Source organism: Apteryx mantelli, chromosome 1 (genome assembly GCF_036417845.1).
Source record: "Apteryx mantelli isolate bAptMan1 chromosome 1, bAptMan1.hap1, whole genome shotgun sequence".
In the NCBI taxonomy this organism is placed as follows: domain Eukaryota; kingdom Metazoa; phylum Chordata; class Aves; order Apterygiformes; family Apterygidae; genus Apteryx; species Apteryx mantelli.
Genome location: NC_089978.1, coordinates 193,293,203 through 193,312,080, shown reverse-complemented (window position 1 = coordinate 193,312,080; position 18,878 = coordinate 193,293,203). Strand labels below are relative to the sequence as shown.

The following is an 18,878-nucleotide window of genomic DNA, read 5'->3' as shown; positions in this document are numbered from 1 at the left end:
ATGTGGCCAGGTAAGAAATAGCTTCTGTCTTGAGAGGAAGAAAGCTAAATATTCACCAACTTGCTTGTAATACGTCCTATTCAGAGAACAAATGCTAATTTCAAAGTTAGTTGCAAAACATTAAAGACATATGTCATAGGTCATATGCCTGTGTCATATCACACTATCAATCTGCTCTCATTTGAAATGTTAACTTGACAAAAATAACATAGAATCATATTAGGCTTCAAATTCAATTGGAGAAGTACAGAAACATCCATATGAATTCCAATAAATTTAAAACAAAATTTAACTCCTTTTCTCCCTCAAGTGTGATAACAATGAATTGAAATTACAGTCCATTTCACATCAGTATAGTTACTTAAAAATATATATATACATATGACAGAAGTAAACAACTTCTCTGAAGAAACTTCTATTTCCTATGCCTTATTCTTGAGAAGTTATATTATCTAAATTAAAGCAAGCATCTTTAACTTTGCAGCCTAAGATTTTTACATGACTAGTATTTTCTTCTTCTACAAAACTTTCATTGGCTCAGTCATAATTCACTGAGTTTTCCTAGAGGTACTCAAGTCTATATAAGTATGCTTGGATGCAGGACAAGAGCCACCATATGCATCAAAATACTGCCTATTTTGTTTCCCCTCGAACACTCAAGCTCAAAAAAAGCAGAAAAAGTTCCCTGAAAATCTGAACTGAAAATATTTGAACTGTGTAAAAAAAATCTGACACACCGAAGCAAGGTTTTCCCCTTCAAATCACCAATAAAAATCTATCTCCAGTTGGCTGTGACCAACAACAATTTACACTAAATAGCTGTTTTACAGGTGACATTAAAAATTGTCAGGCTCAGTTCCTAAGGGACAGTGAACTTTGTCTAGTTCCTAGATGACACTGCCCACATCAAAAAAATCTCTATCTCTTTCTTTGCCAGATCCAACAATGCATTTTCCAAGGGACAGAAGAAATCAGCCTCTTAACTGTCTTAAGACAGTTAAGAAGCACCAGTTCTAAACACAAAACTTATTTAAAATAAGCTTTTTAGGGAGGTAAACTCTCAAAGCAATCAAACAAACATCTATTCCATCTATTCAAGATCCCATTTATCTTTAGGAAGTGGATCTACTGTTATTTATTCCATATGCAGTTACTTGTATTGAATGGCTTTTTGAATTGCCTACAGTTTTTTTCTATTTAAAATGAGGATTTTAAGTAGCTGGTTTACTCTATAACGGGAAAACACAGGCAACAGTAACATGAAAACCAGTGTTTCAGAATTACTTCAGATATAGTCAAATAAGAGACTATACTGAAAAATATGACACGTAAGTTGTTCTGGGAAATAATTTTGTAAGGGAAACCACATTTGGTTTCCTTAAGCTTTATAGAAATCCAAAGTAAATTACTGTTGAGGTTTATGTTTCTCTTGATAAAATTTGCTTTTATTCTCTATAAATCAGTCTATGCTGGAGGACTTTCAGGTCTCTGAGCATTTTCTTCCACAAACTGTGGTAATGTTTAATGGCTTTCTGATTTAAGGAAAACAACCTGTGACAAATAGGAAAGACTTCCCAACATAGAAATAAGCAGTGATTCATTGTCTTGGATCTCTTACCTGGGGAAAAACAAGGAAACTGTATGTGCATAATTAAAATCTAATTGAACTAATGTTCTCTGTTGTCTCCTCAGAAACACAATACCTTCTGAGAACTTCACTTCATAGAATGCAGAAGAAAAGAGAAAACAGAAGGGCTAAAATGGGGATTTGTGGCAGAGTTGTGAGTCTTCCTCTAGTCTTTCCCAAAGAAAGATGAAGCTGTTTATGACTCTTTCATCCTATTCCAAGAATGGAAAGAATGCCTTGGGATGAACAAGGTGAAGAGACTTCCTTCAGGAAGATGGGAAGCCCTATCTAGGCAGTCATTACATTTTGCTTCTTGAGTGTTGAAATTTTAAGTCTGGAACAGCTGTGAGAGCATTAAGACTTTGGCCATACACATGCAATCATCAGCATGGCAACAACAACAAAGAGAAAATATCTCTCCAGAACACAACTGGTGCCAGTGCTCTGGACTATAAGCACAATAGAGTAATTTTCCCTCTTAAAAATATGACCAAAATGGGAAAAACTGAGAATACCATTTACATTTTCTTAGATTTATTCACAATCACATTGGAAATATGAATCTGACCAGCACTGCCCCTGCCACTAATCACATCAGCACAATCAACTTTGTATTCTGGCTAACAGTTAATCTGGAAATCCATCCTTACTATGATTTTCCAGTCTGTCAAGTCTCTCTTGCAAGGCATTTTCAAATAGCTCATTCATAATTTATTTCAAAAGCAATACTCTTGAAACCTCACAAACATCCCATCCTTGAGTACCAACAACACTTTATATTCCTTTGTAATAAAATTATTTACCTTCTTTAAAAAATATATATAATTGATGTCTAACAAAAGAAGTCTAGCAGATTTTGTTTAAACATAAAGAAAAGAGCAAAATGAATACATTTAATTTCTAAATGACTGTGTTTTCAAGGTGTGAAACTGAGACTGCATCTGCAACAATTTTTGTGGGTTTTTTTAACTCATTTTATCTTTATTTGCTTTATCAACTCTAAACATGTTTTAGATTATTTGTCATATTAAACTAAAGCTCAGGTGTCTTGCTTTCTTGAACAAGTAGTCCAGTTAGCTACAATGAACTCACTAGTGCAAGTAAAAAGACCAAAGTTCATTGTCATCCAGATAAAAAAGTAAGAGGTCTATGTTATCTGTTGTACCTTAGCTCTCTACTACATACCATCTTATTTCTAAAAATAGCATGGACATACTACATCACTCATCTACATCAATTCTTTATAAAAGAGAAGTGCAGTGAACAGTGTTTGTTTTTTGTTGACCATAAGTCTATCAATTTGTAACAATGGTTTTAGCAGTTGTATCTTTCTAGTACTGTATCACATAGTCACATATCACATACTTTTAGAAACATCAGTGCTTACTGTAGTAATTTTACTTGTAATATTTAAACTTAAAACACTTAGTGATTATTAAAATCTTGTGAAAGAAATAACCTATTTTACATTATTTCACAGAATTATTCTCTCAAAGAATAAACTCATCCTTAGTTAATCTTGAAGATCATACAATGCACTCTAGAAATATTACCACACTATACTTTTTTAAAAATTAAATTTTAAGAGACTTGTGATCTATATATTAAGGCATCAAAAGCACCAAGAAAACAAAATCTGTATATCCATTACTCATAAGTCAAAATACTCCCTCTATTTGAGAGAAGTAGCACCTTAAGCAACGATGAAAATTCCACTGGAAATGATGATAGGATTTTCAACAATTATAGTTTTGGTAAAAAAATTAGCAGTTTAACATCAAGCCGGCAGACACCTTTTCTGGGTATACTGTGCATAAAAAGTATTCCCATCTGCTTCAATGCTTTGGCTTTTTCATGGACTTAAACCTGTCAAATTATTCCATTTGATTTCAGGGAATTCTCATATGGCAATCTATTTTATTTACTTTATCTTCAATAAAATGGTTGAGTGAGCATTAGGAACTATGAGATACAAGTTTCAATCAGTCCTCTGGCAAAGGCGTCAATCTACATTAGACCTACTGTGCTGTGACTTGCAGCTAGAAAGCTGGAGTAAGACAGGGCACCAGTGAACGACTGAGCAAGACCTAATAAAGCAGCAGTGAAGAAAGAAAGAGAAAATTTTCCCCAGACACTACCATACTCTGCTTATATAATGCGGGTGCCTGGTTCAACACACCAGTAGCTCCTTAATAAAGCTGACAGCTGAAAGGGAGCTTCAGACTCCAACTTTATTTCACATGACAACTACAGTAATGGTCCTCTCTTCTCAAGCAGGCCACATTTAGAAACCTGTATTCAGTTCAGTTACGAATTAAGAGTTCTCACCTCTATTATTTGTGTCATACAGAAAAAAGAATCATAGAATTATTTAAGATGCACACCATCTCTTCCCATTTCATACAATTACTTGAAAAAGCAGCAGTTTTCAACTAGCTTTTTCTTACACTTTTCTATGACATTTTAAATATAGCTACTGGATCAGACAGAAACCACAAAATAATCAGTGTATTCGGGCAACAACTCATTTCTGAAGATGATATCATTAAGGACTAATTCCAAGAAATGTGGGGCATCGCTCCTAGATGCCGTGAAAATATCTCCCAAAGCACAAACTTTGTATTAAGTGATGCAAGTTCATATTTGATATGGGCTGTAAAAAGCAGATTATTGTAATAGTGCTCTTCCCAGCAAATCAGACCATTAAGACTGTACTTAATGTTCAGCTGAATTGAAAAGCAAGCCAGTTAAAATACATAGTTTGATATTTTGTATAATCATAGCAAAAATTTACTACCTCATAGTTCCAGGCCACAAACTTGATACTATGAATGTAAACTACTTTTTGACAAAAAGTTGCCTTCATTTTCATTGCCTTCAAGTTTCCCCGAATCAGTAATTTACAGCTCTTCACAATCACCCTAGAAAGATCATTCAAAATACTACAATAAACAGTCTCTCTGATCTAATACTATTCCGTTAAAAAGTAAAGTACTGTTTATGTTTCAGACTCTTCCTGGTGGAAACTAGATTGTAGATAAAGCCCATCAGTGCTCATCCAATAACTTCTTGGAAAAAAGGCACTGTATTTTCCTTCCATCATTATGCTGTGTATCCTCCTCCCTTTCACCTACACTAGCAACAAAACTTATTTGCCTTCTGACCAGAGATGAAGAAGGCTTAAGCCTTCTTCATGGATATAGTTAATGCCAATCCATTGTCCAGCTGATGGAATAGCTCCTATGATTCACTGCCATCAAATGTTTCACACCTCTGTCATGCACATGAGCTCCAGCAAATCTGGAGTCCTCACGTAACTCTTGATAGAGTTCAGTTGCAAGCTAGCTATATAAGTTGTGCCCTTGTTTTAATTTGACGATATTATAATGTTTGCCCTACACAAAACAAACAAATATACATAAATATATATGTGTGTGCATGTGTGTGTTGTGTGTATATATAGACAGAGACTGACTATTTGGTAGGAAAACAAGATGCTTATATATACAACATGTGTACATGAGTAACACACTGTATAAAAGTCCAATAGTGCCAAGAAGAAAAAGGACTGACCACAATGTGTGCTTTCCCACAGATTTTCAATACAGTACAGAAGAATTAGATTAATGTAATCATTATCAACATCTTAATTGATAAATGATCTTAATTATCAATACTATAACTAAAATCCAGTTCACAAAAAGATGAAATACTCAAATTTAGAAAACTTCTTCAGCCTTTTTCAAAGCCTATTCAGCTCAGAGCATCCAGTTGTAACTGGACTGCAAACAGTCCTAAAAAGTGCCCATTTAAGTTGTCAGTCCAAAAGTGGAACATTTTTTGCTGCTTTTGCAGTTTCCAGTATCGATTTTTGTCTTGGTTTCAGTTTTTTCAACTCTAACTCAGTTTTCTAAAACTTACTCCTAAACAGTTAAGTGGATTGTTGAAAGACAGGATAGAAGGTATACAGACATTTTCTCTATGTTAATTAAAAGCTGATTTATAAAAACAACTTTATTTTTATGTATTTCTATCACTACTTTTATGACTGAATCCCAGTTTTCAATCAATGCAAAGACATTGTGTCCTGCCATAAATACCTATCAACTCTAAATGATATAGTGAAGAACTTCCAGTCAGAATTTACTACTATTTCCACAGAGACTACAAAAAAATTCGGTCCCTGCTTTTACATACTGCAAGAAATAGAGAACAGTGCTAAAAAGGCCAAAAAGATTTTGGCTTTCTTTACAAGGAGTATTTTTATAGATTGTATTTAACTTCAAGTTAAGGAAGGAAATAACTGAGGAAACAGCATAATAGTTACTTTTCTGCATATGCCTTAGGTTTCAGACATATTGGAATTCAATAAAATGATACTGGCCAAACTGTTACAGATACACAAGTCAGTATTAGTGCATTTCTGACATTATTTGGTACAGAACATAGTAAATTTCCAGAAAAACATCCTCAAAAAACCCCTCTGGTTGGCTCACCAGACTGCAATTACTGCACTCCAGTATAATAAATATATTTCTACCAAAAACAATTCTCTAAAATATTGACACTATTGATGGCGAAACTACCCATTGTTACTAAAGACAAGCACATCTCTCAGACATATGTTTATAAATAGGTGACAGAAAGTCACACATACTCCCATCACTACTTGAAAAGCAAAGAATCTGGTCTTTTGCACTGTCTTCACCATTGCGCAATATAAGAAAAAACACTATTATCATATATTTATATACAGCCATGGATGAAATCTGTATTTTCTGTGTGATACCACAGTGATGTCCACAGTACTGTCCCTGTACAGTGCTGTATATCCTTTCATCCATGACATTGCTAAAGCTAAAATTGTATCTTTTCTTTTTCCTGTGGTTCTGCCATATTCATACTGTACATTTCAGGTCAGTGCCTTAAGTCCTTGGAAAAGGCTTTCCTGAATCAGTAACATGAAGTTAAACTGGAAGAAAGGTATTTTCCTTTCTTATTATCCAGTGGTTAAGGATAGCTACAGCAAAGCGCTATCAGGAGTGTCTTGTCCTTTGCATTGGGTTAAAAAGGCTTGTGCTTCCTCCTGGAGGGTGAAGCTTTGGAAAACTTATTATAAACATTGTTTCAGCACTAATGACTCTCACTATCTTTAACTCCTGTTGGAACTATTCCTTTTTCCTGTCCTCTGAGCCATCAGTCCATGAATATTATTAATATTCTGGATGATATAGGTATATTTGATTATTTCAGAATACCTTAACAGCTGCTGCATGTGGCATACTGTAAAATGGTATGCCTGTACTTAGAAAACAGTCGTATACATAGAAGCAATTGGGCCTGGTTCCTATTGCAGTGAGTTAGTTTGTTTTACCTTGTTGAGATACGCACCTGTAAAATTAATTATCAGGCACCACTTGAACATATTGTGAAACTTATACATGAAAACATGGCCTAAAATTTTGGATTTGAAAAATGCTGAAGATATTGGCAAGGTGTTTTTCTCCCACTCTGCTAAAATCAACATTTGAACAATTAAAATACTTTAATTAATTAATTCTTTGTTGCAATACCAAGTACAGAGAAATGTGAAATAAATATGAGTGGCTTCCTAAGCTCTCATCTTACACTAATTCCTTCAGAATGTCTTTTTCCAGATCTCTCTAAGGTAAAAAACTTGATATATAGTCTTATATGATTTGCTCAAGATAGCTGTGAAAGTCTGGAGCAAAGCAAGGTATTCAGTGCAGGCATGCCAACTCCCAAGGCAGTACTTTATCCACTAAGTGTTTCTTTACAGGGAGGTTCAAACTGTTAACACACACAGCAGTTCAAACAAGATTTGAACTCATGGTCCTTGACATCATGGAATATTCCTGGCTCCCAGTGGAATAGAGACCGTTCCTGTTTCAACAAACCAGGGATACCCAGAACTCAGGGATTTATTACTAGCTTATCTGGTCTTTTAAAATTTTAAAGTATTACAAAAATATTTATAAAGATATAATCTAGAAGAATTTTCTAACCAAATTAGCTTAATTATAATACTCTTAATGCAGTCACTGTAATGAAGCTATACAGTGAAACTTAACTTTAGCCACCTAAGACTTAAGCATAAGCAACTTAAGGAACAAAAATCTAGTTGTTTTCAGTGATCAGTGTATGATTTTCTTACTACTAACTGTACTAAACTCCTTTTAAAGCAAAAGCCAACCATCAAATTCCCAAAGTATTACCACAGAAAGTCTCAGAGCAAATGCAACAGGCAGACAATGATCCACTAGAAAATATTGTATCCTGTATCTGAGTATAAAAAAATCTTAAAGAATAATTTTGTTATTTTCAGTTTCTTCTAGAAAAATCTATGATGTTATTTTGCTAACTTCTAAAAATGGAATACTCTTGTCGGGTAGAGCTAAAATTTGACTTGTCATACTAAATTTTTCTTTATTACATTCTGATCTCCAAGGTTCCAAAGACCTTGATGAGAGATCAAAGTTTTCACTTGGGTTTTGTGGCAGGGCCTGAAAAAGCTGGGGAAAGCTGAGAGGAATTACATGTTCTCTGCTATCTAGTTCAAGCAGTCATACACCTCAGTGAATCAGAGGAAGCACAGAGGAGCTATGTGAATATGGATCGGTAGACAAGAACAGGACCAAAGAAAGCCACAAATGATAACATTCAAAGATTTGTAATGATTGATCACTACTCACCTGCTTCTTCTCAGCCTCAAAAAGACCTTTTAACTTCAACCTTGAACTGGAGTGATGTCCGACATCAATTCCAGTATCACCATCCTGACAAGACAATGAAAAATGTTTACAGCTATTTGGAAAACATTTAACCAAAGCAAGAAGCAAGATAGAATTTGGCTTTATCATATGCTGTAATTAGTTCCAGATGTGCATAAGCTGCTAGTTATTATTTTGACAGAAAAAATAAAGGTGTTACGATTGTTTATAATTTTTCTAACAATTCTGACATAAACATTTTGGGTAACAGACAGAGCAAGTTTAAAGAGAAAGATTCTCCTAAAGAGTAGCGAGCTTAAAGAGCAATTTCACTGCGATCCACAAAGGAAAAACAATTGTTCATCAAGTTTCTGCCTTGGAGTAAATGGACAAATAAGGTATCTCTCAAGATCTAGTTCTATTTTTGTTATTCTGTTTTTACTATAAAAGTAGCTAAAGGCAAACAAGAGGGAGGAGGCTTCACTGAAGTGGTTTGTTCCAGACAGAGGATTGTACACAAAATCACTACCAATGAGCTAGCAGGGAAACCTGTTAGGAAGAGATACAGCTTCCTTAAGCAGAGTAAAAAGTATAATTTTACCACATTATCTATGATTTTTATTAGCTGGATTTCTTTTGGTTGGAAGGGAATCTGAGACATAGTGGAGCAGCTAAATTAAATGTAAATATGCTATTAGGGAGGATGAAAGGACAGGTAAGAAGAAAAAGATCAGATGTATAGTTGAGATTGCAAGGAAGAAGGCAGAGGGCTGGACAGGGCAGAGGAGAGAAAGACCATGCAGATCAGGAGAAAGTTTACTTAGACTACCAAATTAAGCAGTGCTTGAGAACATCTCTGATGGTTGAAGTCAACGGGCATGGATCAGCCCACATGTATGCTAGTATACTCGCATCACCTCCGAGAGTGGCTGCATGGCAACGGCCTGATGGGAATGCTCAAAGGAATGCTGCAATACCTCAGCTGCATCGGGGAATTTGGGGGGGCGAATGCACAAACCAAAAATGGGGCAGGGACCTGGAAACATTTCCACACATTGCCTAATTTACTAATATAGACATAGCCTTAATGCCTGAAACTCTGCTACTTCTGAAGTTGATCCTACCAGCCTCTGGATGGCTCCTCTTGGCAATTCTCCCTTGCTGACAAGGTCAGGCAGAAGCAGACTGAAGAGTAACATGAATGCAGAATTTTATGTAGAATACACTGCTTTCCCACTGCTAAAAAAAGCCCTGTGTTCCAACGGGCATTATTAATACACACTTTGTTACAAGATGTTTGGACATTTAGAAGAGTTCCACTTCTAACTTCTTCCTCTGTTTGTAGAATATAACAAAACCTGCTGGAAAGGTCGAAGTTCCTAGAAAACTGCAAGCTACCTGGCAGCCTCTGTAGCAGAGCAAGTGAAGAAGGACGAGCAAAGAACAACAGGCTGGAGGAACAAACACTGCATGAAACCCTTGCACAGTAGGACCGTACTGGGAAATGAGAAGGAAATATTATGAGCTTTTAATACAAAGAGAAAGAAGAAAATGTTAAAAACTGGTAAGAATCCTAAGTCAAATCTGAGGAGTGAAGATGGGTGACAATTCTTAGAAATTGTTGAAAAATAAAATATGTGTTATAAAACTTTGTTTGATGGTTATGCGGTTGCCCTGGATCCAGAATGGAAATATCCAGCCAATCGAGAGAAGCATCCTCCTTGCTATCCTATTAAGAAATGGCATGTGCAGCTATGCTTCTATCTCTTTATATTTTCTAGGGCCTTGTGTACCTAAAGCCTAGACAGAAATACAGCTTACAGCTATTTTTTCACCAACATGTGCTGTCTGCTGACAGACGTTAATATGTAAGCCTCAGACATCAGTATCTATTTCTCTTTTTTCCCCATATTCCTTTATTCCAAAATTTTTTTCAAACAATCAGTTTTCTTAGCTTGGATCTTATTAAATGTCACATTTTGTTTCAGCTCAGAAAGAAAGCTCATACATGATAGTTACAAAATATGAAGTCTTCCACAAAAAACATAAAATATTTTGGTGAGATTCAGCCTTCTGTAGAAGAAAAAAGTTATTTGATGATAACATTTTACCATAATTACTCACTTATTAGTAAATCTTAATATGAAAACAAACATTCTACCTAGTCTTGATTATTAAAATTTTGTCTTTGGTGGCTTTGATTACTAGGATTTCTAGAATTTTTCAAAAGTCAGCAAAGAATATTTAAAGTAGGCAGGCAAATACATGTGTTCATGTGACAGATGTACATCCCACAGACAGATGGCAGGCCTTACTACCAACTTTCTTTTTTGCCAGTGCGTATCTTCACCTTTAGAAATATATTTTAACCTACACTTCATTCATACTACATTCCACTATGGTTTTACCTGATGAAGTTTTACCTTACAAATAATATTTATTACTTTTTTTCTATAAACATTCATTTGTTTTTATTTTTGTCTGCATCCTAAAACATGGACTTGGATCATCCCAGTTATTTCAGCTTAATACCAAAGTCTCTGTTCTCCCTCCAACTGAGCCAGCACATTCTATCCCTTCATATGTGACAGATATATCTTTAATGTCATTGTTTACCTAACCAATACTGACAGTGCTTATAAAGATACTTTTTACATTCTTTGAGATCTAAGAATTCCATTTGAATTCTCTTTAAAGGTTTAAAATCCAATTCACAAAAATTGCCAAAGCTTTAAAAGCATCCTGACAGAATACATTTTTTAAATACAGTTGCAGCTGGTGTAGGTTCAAGCAATTCCTAGCAGCTCAGTGCCATGCTATTTACCCACACAGAAACACTCCAATCAAGTGAGCAGTAAAATACAATGAAACTGAAAGTCACTGCATGCCATTTGTCTCTGACTTCTCATTCAAGTCCCTAAAATATGAGTCAAACAAATACCAAAACCTTATGTAATATCTGGGAAAGCAGAACTTCATGGGTTGATGACTGAATTAATTTGAAATGTAGTTGTTCATTAGAAATGTAGATTTAGAAGAATACTAATCAAATTCTTCCCTAAGAAATGATAAAATGGGTAACAATTATGCGTATCCATCAGGCACAGAAGCACGTGGGTGCCAATTCTCCACAATTTGTTTCAGATAAGAGACCTTTTTTGACCACTAAGACTGTTATGCAGTTTGGGTAGCATTTTGTCATATGATATTCTGCACTAGATTTTTTAATGTTGTAACGCATTATTCATTGTGAGCAAAACTAACAGGATTTGGCTCTTATTTATGTGAATTGCCATGGTTGTTTCAGAAATCACTAAAATATCAAAATAATGTAATTCAGAATGAAAGCCACATTCATTACCAGATGAAGATATTCCTTTGAACCTTAATTTAAATAAACAAATACAATACCCACATTCTGCAAACAACTCTCTTTAATGCATTCATGCATTTGTTGCATTCATCTTTTACCTCATTCATAATTCAGATCATAAACCATTAGAATAAGTCTACCTGTTATATGTTTGAACACTACCTCCACGACAACATTTTGGTTTGAGACTACATGCTCATATTCATTATCTTGGTTGGCTAGTGGCCTTTGATACTGTTAAAAATGTAACTAAACTCATGAGAGAGCACTAAAGCTCTTCAGCAGTTCTACTACTTGACAGATCAACAACCATTCTGACATGCTTCTATTTCACCTCAGGTCTACTTGTTCACATTTCTTCTAAAGTAAAAATGGTTCAAATTTTGCATTACTCCTTTAAGTGGGTATTTGTATAAAATATTCCAATGAACCACTACTTACAGATGTGTTCTGAAATATTTTAGAACATGGCTGGAGGGCCTCTATATAAGGTATATTTAAATATGCTTGTTATTTTGGAGTAATTGGGCCAAAGACATACCTGGTTTCAATGAAGCAAGATTTACTTGCTGAAGACACCAACTATTAATTTAACGGAATATACGTTCACTGGTATCCATTGCTTCCACTTTTTCCATGTACAGCCCTCCCATGCAATTAAAAACAAAAGATAAGTCCTAATATAAATTAGGACTTCTGTGCAAGTCCTAAATTAAATTAGGTCAATTGGACTACCTGAATTTTATTTAAAAATACATCATCAGCCCACAATACATGATGTATATCTTCTAAAGCTACGAAATAAAGATGCTTACAAAGGTACTTAACACTCAGACTATGTACTTTTAGTTGTATTCAAACTACTTAAAGATGTTAATCTATTTTACAACAAGTATTCACTTTTAAAAAGCATTATCTAACTTACAGGACTGCAAATACAAAAAAGGAAAAGAAAATGCTCCTCTTCTTCTCTAATCCCAGTATTGTATTGGACAATTCTGCAACAGGGAAACACTGAGAAGCTCATAACTAGATCAGCACTACTGGATGCCATTATAATTAACAAGAACATGCAAAATAAATTAGTAGTTATGCTTTACAATCATGCCAAAGTTAAATGAGCCAATAAAAGACCTTCATACTACTGTGATCTCATTAGCCAAATTTTACTTTACTTTATGTTACTTATACAAATGAAGGCTGTATTTTATTATGTTAGGGTCCAAACAGAAGCACAGAGTGGGGGTGCACAGTCACTTTTTACCTGGCACAGATTAAACAATAAATTCCTGAATACTTTTGCTTGAGCTATCAACCTTCCTCAGCTAGACCTTTACCCAATTTTTTAACAAACGCTTAAAAATTTCAGATGTTATATTCTATACCACAAAAATTAATTTCAAATTTTCAAAAAAATAGAATTAATTCTCCAATCAAAATATCTATATTCAATTAATCAGGAGAACATGCAACTCTGCAAAGAATTAGGTCAAGAAAAATAAAAAAAATTATAGAAAAAGATTAAAAATTTAGTATTTAATGTCTTGGGAATTGCCTAGTGAGAGAAAAAAAATGATGACATGAACTAAATACATCATCTACTTATGATATGTCTCATACACTGTGTAACTGATGTACAGGCTATATATAACTGTTCATTGGTTTTGGGGGGCTTGGGCTTTTCTTTTTCCATTTAGATCTTAGTTCTCCAAAAGATTAACAGGACACTGATTACCTGTACCTACCAAGGCACACTGTAGAATATGGAGACAGCACAAATAAATGGGAAGCCTGAAGCAATGAAAAAATCACTCCTCTCCAGTCCTCCCTTCCAAAACCTCCACAACAGCATTGTCTGAATAGTTGGGTGTACAGACTAAACCAGCCCTGAGGCAGGTCTAACTTGCTTGACTTGTATTTACATGATAGATAACCCATGTTGACACTAATCTTTTAAGTATGTACAAGCAATATCATATTCATGGAGATTTCTGAACAATTTATCCAACATGTGCACATACCATGCCTTACTTTATCTTCAGACACGTCTGTCTGTCTTCTAAAAACATGTAATTTATTGTGAGACAGCTCAAAGAACCACCACTTCCTACTTGTTGTTTAATTTTCTTATGCTTCTCATACCAAACTGCAGCAACCTACAGACAGTAATTGGGGGATAAGAATCTAAACAAAAATAGAAGTAATAAATTAGTCCCAACTAGATTGACATACAGTACTAGTATACTTTTACCACAAACACAACAACATTTCAATTTTGTGAATTCTTTCCATGATTACAGTTTGTTTCTCCCATTTTCTCATGTGAAATAATTAGAAGGGATTCAGGAATACTATCAGAAGAGGATGTAGAAGTAAAAACATCACAAATATTAGGTTATAAGAGTATGTAGATGGTGATCATACGTTATGTATCTAGTATGTTCTTTTAAGGAGAAATACATGTACCTATTTATAAATCAGCAAGGCATAAAGTCAAAGAACACCTGCTCCCTTCTGCCATGATGTATGCACCATATTGTCATTCACACTAGAAGGGACACAGGAGATTGTCTAACTCCTGCTCAGAGCAGGGTCTGAATTCAGACTGCACTGTTTAGGACTTTAGTTGGACACATCTTCAAAACTTTGAAGGAAGCAGATTCCACCACCTGAATTCTCTGGGCAACCTGTTCTGCTGCATAACTATCCTTTCAGTGATTTTTTTTTTTCCTTTACCTTGAGTCAGAACCTTCCATTTTCCACAGGCCACTGCCTCTTGTCCTCCTGCCACACACCTCAGAGAAAAAGCAGGCTTCATCTTCTCATTTGTCTCCCCGTAGGCACCGGCAGGCTGCTGCTAGGGCCTCCGAAGCCGCCTCTCCAGGCAGAAGGAGCCCTTTGCCTCAGTTCTTCTTCACAGGGCAGGTGCCCCAGCCACCCACCAGCTTGGTGGCCTTCTGCTGAACTCACCCCACTTTATCAATATTCTCCCTGTACTGGGGGTATAAAACTGGATGCGGTACCTAGATGTGATCTAATGAATGCTGAGTAAAAAGGGTGACAACTTCCCTCAATCCACTGGCTATGCTCCTGGGGCTCCTACAGCCCTGGATGCTCTGCCAGCCTTCATCACTGCCAGGACATGCTGCTGGCTCATGTTCAGCTTGCTATCCTCTACAGGATCCCCAGGTACTTTTCAGCAGAGCTGCTGCCCAGCCTGTACTGTTGTAGGAGGTGAGTCTGTCCCAGGTGCATTCTTCCTTGTTGAGTTTCATGAGGTTTAATTCAGCTCACTCCTTCAGCTTGTCAAGGTCCCCTTGTATTGCATCCCTGCCCTCAAGCATATTGACTGCACCCTCCAGTTTGGTGACATCCGCGAACCTGATGAGGGTGCTGACGCTTGTCTGTCAGGTGATTGACAAAGATATTAAACAGGACAGATCTGAGAATAGACTCCACCAGGACCAGCCCCACCTTGCTTTCCTGCCCAGTGTGAATTGTTAGCCAGTATTTTTTCAGCCCAGTGTTCCAGTCAGTTTTTCACACACACGCCCAGCAGTACACCCATCTAGACTGCAACATCCCAGCTTGGATACAAATATGCTGTGGGAGACACTTTGTCAAAAGCCTTGCTAAAGTCAAGGTAGATGACATACACTGCTCCACCCTCATCCCCAGATCTAATAATTTCATTATAGAAGGTAATCAGGTTGGTCAAGCATGGTTTACCCTTGGTAAATCCAAGCTGGCTATTCCCAATCACCAGAAATGTGCTTTCAAAGAGGATGGGTTCCATGATTTTCCCAGGGACCAAAGTGAGGATAACTGGACTGTTATTCCTCAGATTGTCCTTTTTGAAAATGTATGCAGCATTTGCTTTTCTCCACACATCAGAGACCCCCCTTAATCTCCACAGTCTTTCAAAGACAATAGAGAGTGGCCTCACAACGATATCAGCCAGCTCTCTTAGCACCCTCAGATGTATCCTGTCTGTCCTTTTGGCTTCAAAGCTCAGTCATGAGTTCCCTGTTTGGCCAAGCCTGTCTCCTGATACAAATACTCATTTTCCTGAGTATCAAGATGGACTATTCTTGCACTTCATTGTCCTTAACAATCTGCCAGCTCTCTTGAACTCCTTTGCCCTTCAGAGTTGCCTCCCACAGGATCCACCTATCAGTTCCTTGAATAAGCCAAAGTTTGCTCTCCTGAAAGCAGAGTATCTACTCTGACACTTGCCTTTGTCCTTCCTCTCAGGATCATGAGCGTCACTGTTTCATGGTCACTACACCAAGGCTGCTGTCGATTATAACATTCCCAACCAGTTCTTCTTGTTCATGAGTATCAGATCCAGGAGGGCATCATGCCTGGTTGAGCCACCTAGCATCTGTGGTAAGAAATGGTCTCTGATACACTCCAAAAAACTCCTGCATTTCTTGTGTCCCCCTGTGTTGCCCTTTCAGTGAATGGAAGGGAGAATAAAGTCCCCCAAAGGAACCAGGGTCTGTGATCTGGACACTTTCTCAAGTTACTTAAAGAAAACTGTCCAATTCCTCCCCTGATTTGGTGGTCTGTAACAAACTCTCACCACAGTGTCACCCTCAGGGGGCTCTCCTCCGACCCTGATCCACAAGCCCTCATCCAGCCTCTCTCCTATTCCACAGAAGTTTTACACACTCAAACTCCTCCTTCATGTAAAGGGAAACCTGTTCCTCTTCTCTGCCCATCTTTTCTGAAGAGCTTGTACTCATCCATCACAGAGCTCCCATCACTTGAGCTGTCCTGCCACTCAGCAGTTGTTCCAACGATACCATAATTCTGTGTCTGCATGCAGAACTCTAGCTCCTCCAGTTTCTTCCCCACCCCAAAAAACCCTGCCTAAAAAAAGAGATTTAAAACTTACCTACCAAAAGATATAATTAAGTTCTAGAGAAAATGGAAAAAAAAAAAGCTAAAATCATATGCAAAAATACAGAAAGAACTGCCATGAATTGCCAAAAAACAAGACCCCTCCCACCCCAAGATGCCAAAGAACAGAGGAAAAAAAAAAACCAGAAGATAAATAATCCAAACAAACTGCTAAAAATGAAGTGGAAAAAACACAAAATGGTGCAGAAAAACCCCCACCCCCAACAAAAAACTCCTTTCAAAAAACTACCATGAAAATAAAGACAAACAATTGTCATGCTAATCGCTGCAGTTTCCAGTCCCTGACTGTTTATAGCATCTACTAAATAGGTATTCCCTACAGCAGCTGAACAGCAGGTCACTCCCTAATCAACACTGCACTTCCATGGAGTTACCCCAGCCTCAGGTTTGGCAGCTCAGGGACTATTATGAGGTTGGTTCAAAACTGGTATGACCACCGTGGCTAGGTGCAGAGAATTGCTGCAATCTCAATGTCTGCACGAGGACCAGACACTCACAGAGGTCCTTACCCTAACACCAACACTGGGTATGGTTTTTGTTGCAGTGTCCTTTGGCAAGACAAAAAGATTGCTACTCACTGATGGGGTGTTCCTCCTCAATGCCCCTCCTGGTGACTGCAGTGGCCTCTCTAGAGGATGCTGCTCATATATCTCAGTCATCCTTTCCTTAGTTCCCTACTGAGAGCTAGGTCCTACTGCAGAGAGATAACTTTTACATATAGGCCAGTCCTCCCTACAGAACTGAATTCACAACCCCTCAAGTCTTCAGCTAGACTATATTTTCATATAGACCACCTTAGGTTACTGGGTCAGCTCACAGATAGATTCACTTCTTTCTCAAAGATTAGAGACTGACTGTTCTTGATTATTACATCCATCTGGAATTTGACACAGTCCATTCAGATTAAACAACCCAGGGACACTCCTTCAACTATGACCAAAGAAAACAACATTGAGAAAGATAGAGCACATAAACATAAGCCATGTTCTGGACAGATCCCTAAAGACACCCAAGAAACAGAGTGCCTTCATAACATCAAAACATGTTCCTACAAGTATGGCAGATAAATATCAGAGCCATTAGATATTTCCACCTGCCTAGTTTGAGTACATGTCACATCAGAGTGACAGATAGTAAATTTTTACACAAAGCAGATTTCTAGCCACAGCCAATAACTACTTTGATGTAGATGAGAACCTATGTCCTTGAAGGAGCAACAAGAGTCAAAAAAAATCTAACGCTGTATTTCAAAGAAGGTCACTGAATAGAAATGAGTAAGCTTGTTAAAAAGAAGAAAAAAGAGACAGCTAGAAGAGTCATACCTTTACAGGTGACATGAAGACTCATTAAAGACATCTTTTTGCAAGTTCAGAAAAAATGCATACCACCTATCAAAAAAAAAGACTTGAGAAAGTTCAGAAGAAAGCTGTCATGAACCAACAGCATAAAGAAGATTATTAGAAAGAAAAAGGCATCCTTCTAAAAAGTTGAAGTTGTGTCCAAATGAGGAAAACAAAGGATCATCATCTCTGACAGGCTTCAATAGGAAAACACAATGAGGTTTCAGGGCACTGCAGGGCCTGGGGGCTCCCTGGGGCTGGGAGCCGGCAGCGGTGGCTCCTGGTGGTGGCAGGGCTGGGCCTTGCTGTCAGGGAGCAGAGCAGCCGGTGGTAATGCATCAGATGACCTGTCTTAAACCGAAGTACCCTTAGAGAAGATTAGAATGGATAGATAAACCCAGCTCTAACATGTCTCTACACTGGAGTGTATTCCAGCAAGACTTCCAGAAGAACTTGAGTATGAAATAGTTGAACTTCTAATGACAGTGGGCAAACACTCACTTGAAATTGTCCTGGTATTGAAGGAAGGTGGTGAATATGAAATCTATTTGAAAAATTCTAAAGGAGATAGACACAGAAAACTGCAGATCAATACACATGAAGTTCATATCAGGCAACTTAGCAGAGACTACAATAAACAATACATGTATGTCATAAATATACATAACATGTCGAGAAACAGTCAACATTCCAGTATGAAAAGGAAAGCCATGTACCATACAATTACAGCTTTTTGCAGAAATCACTGAGAACACAGACAAGAGAGATCCAGTTGATAGGTCATATATTTCCAAAAATCATTTAATGAGGTCTCTTACCCTTCTTAAAGAAACTAAGCTGCATGGGATAAAACAGGAGATCCTTGCATTGCTTAAAATAAT

The 18,878-nt window shown here is 37.0% G+C and overlaps 1 protein-coding gene across 5 annotated transcripts in view; it reads right to left on the bottom strand.

Annotated features, from left to right (window-relative positions):
* Nucleotides 1-18,878, bottom strand: part of FOXP2 (forkhead box P2) — a 454,906-nt gene that overhangs the window by 302,567 nt on the left and 133,461 nt on the right. For all 5 annotated transcript variants that reach the window (XM_067314932.1, XM_067314922.1, XM_067314902.1 and 2 more), the window contains one exon: nucleotides 8,341-8,424. The gene's annotated coding sequence lies outside the window, so the exon portion shown is untranslated. The remainder of the gene's footprint in view (nucleotides 1-8,340; nucleotides 8,425-18,878) is intronic.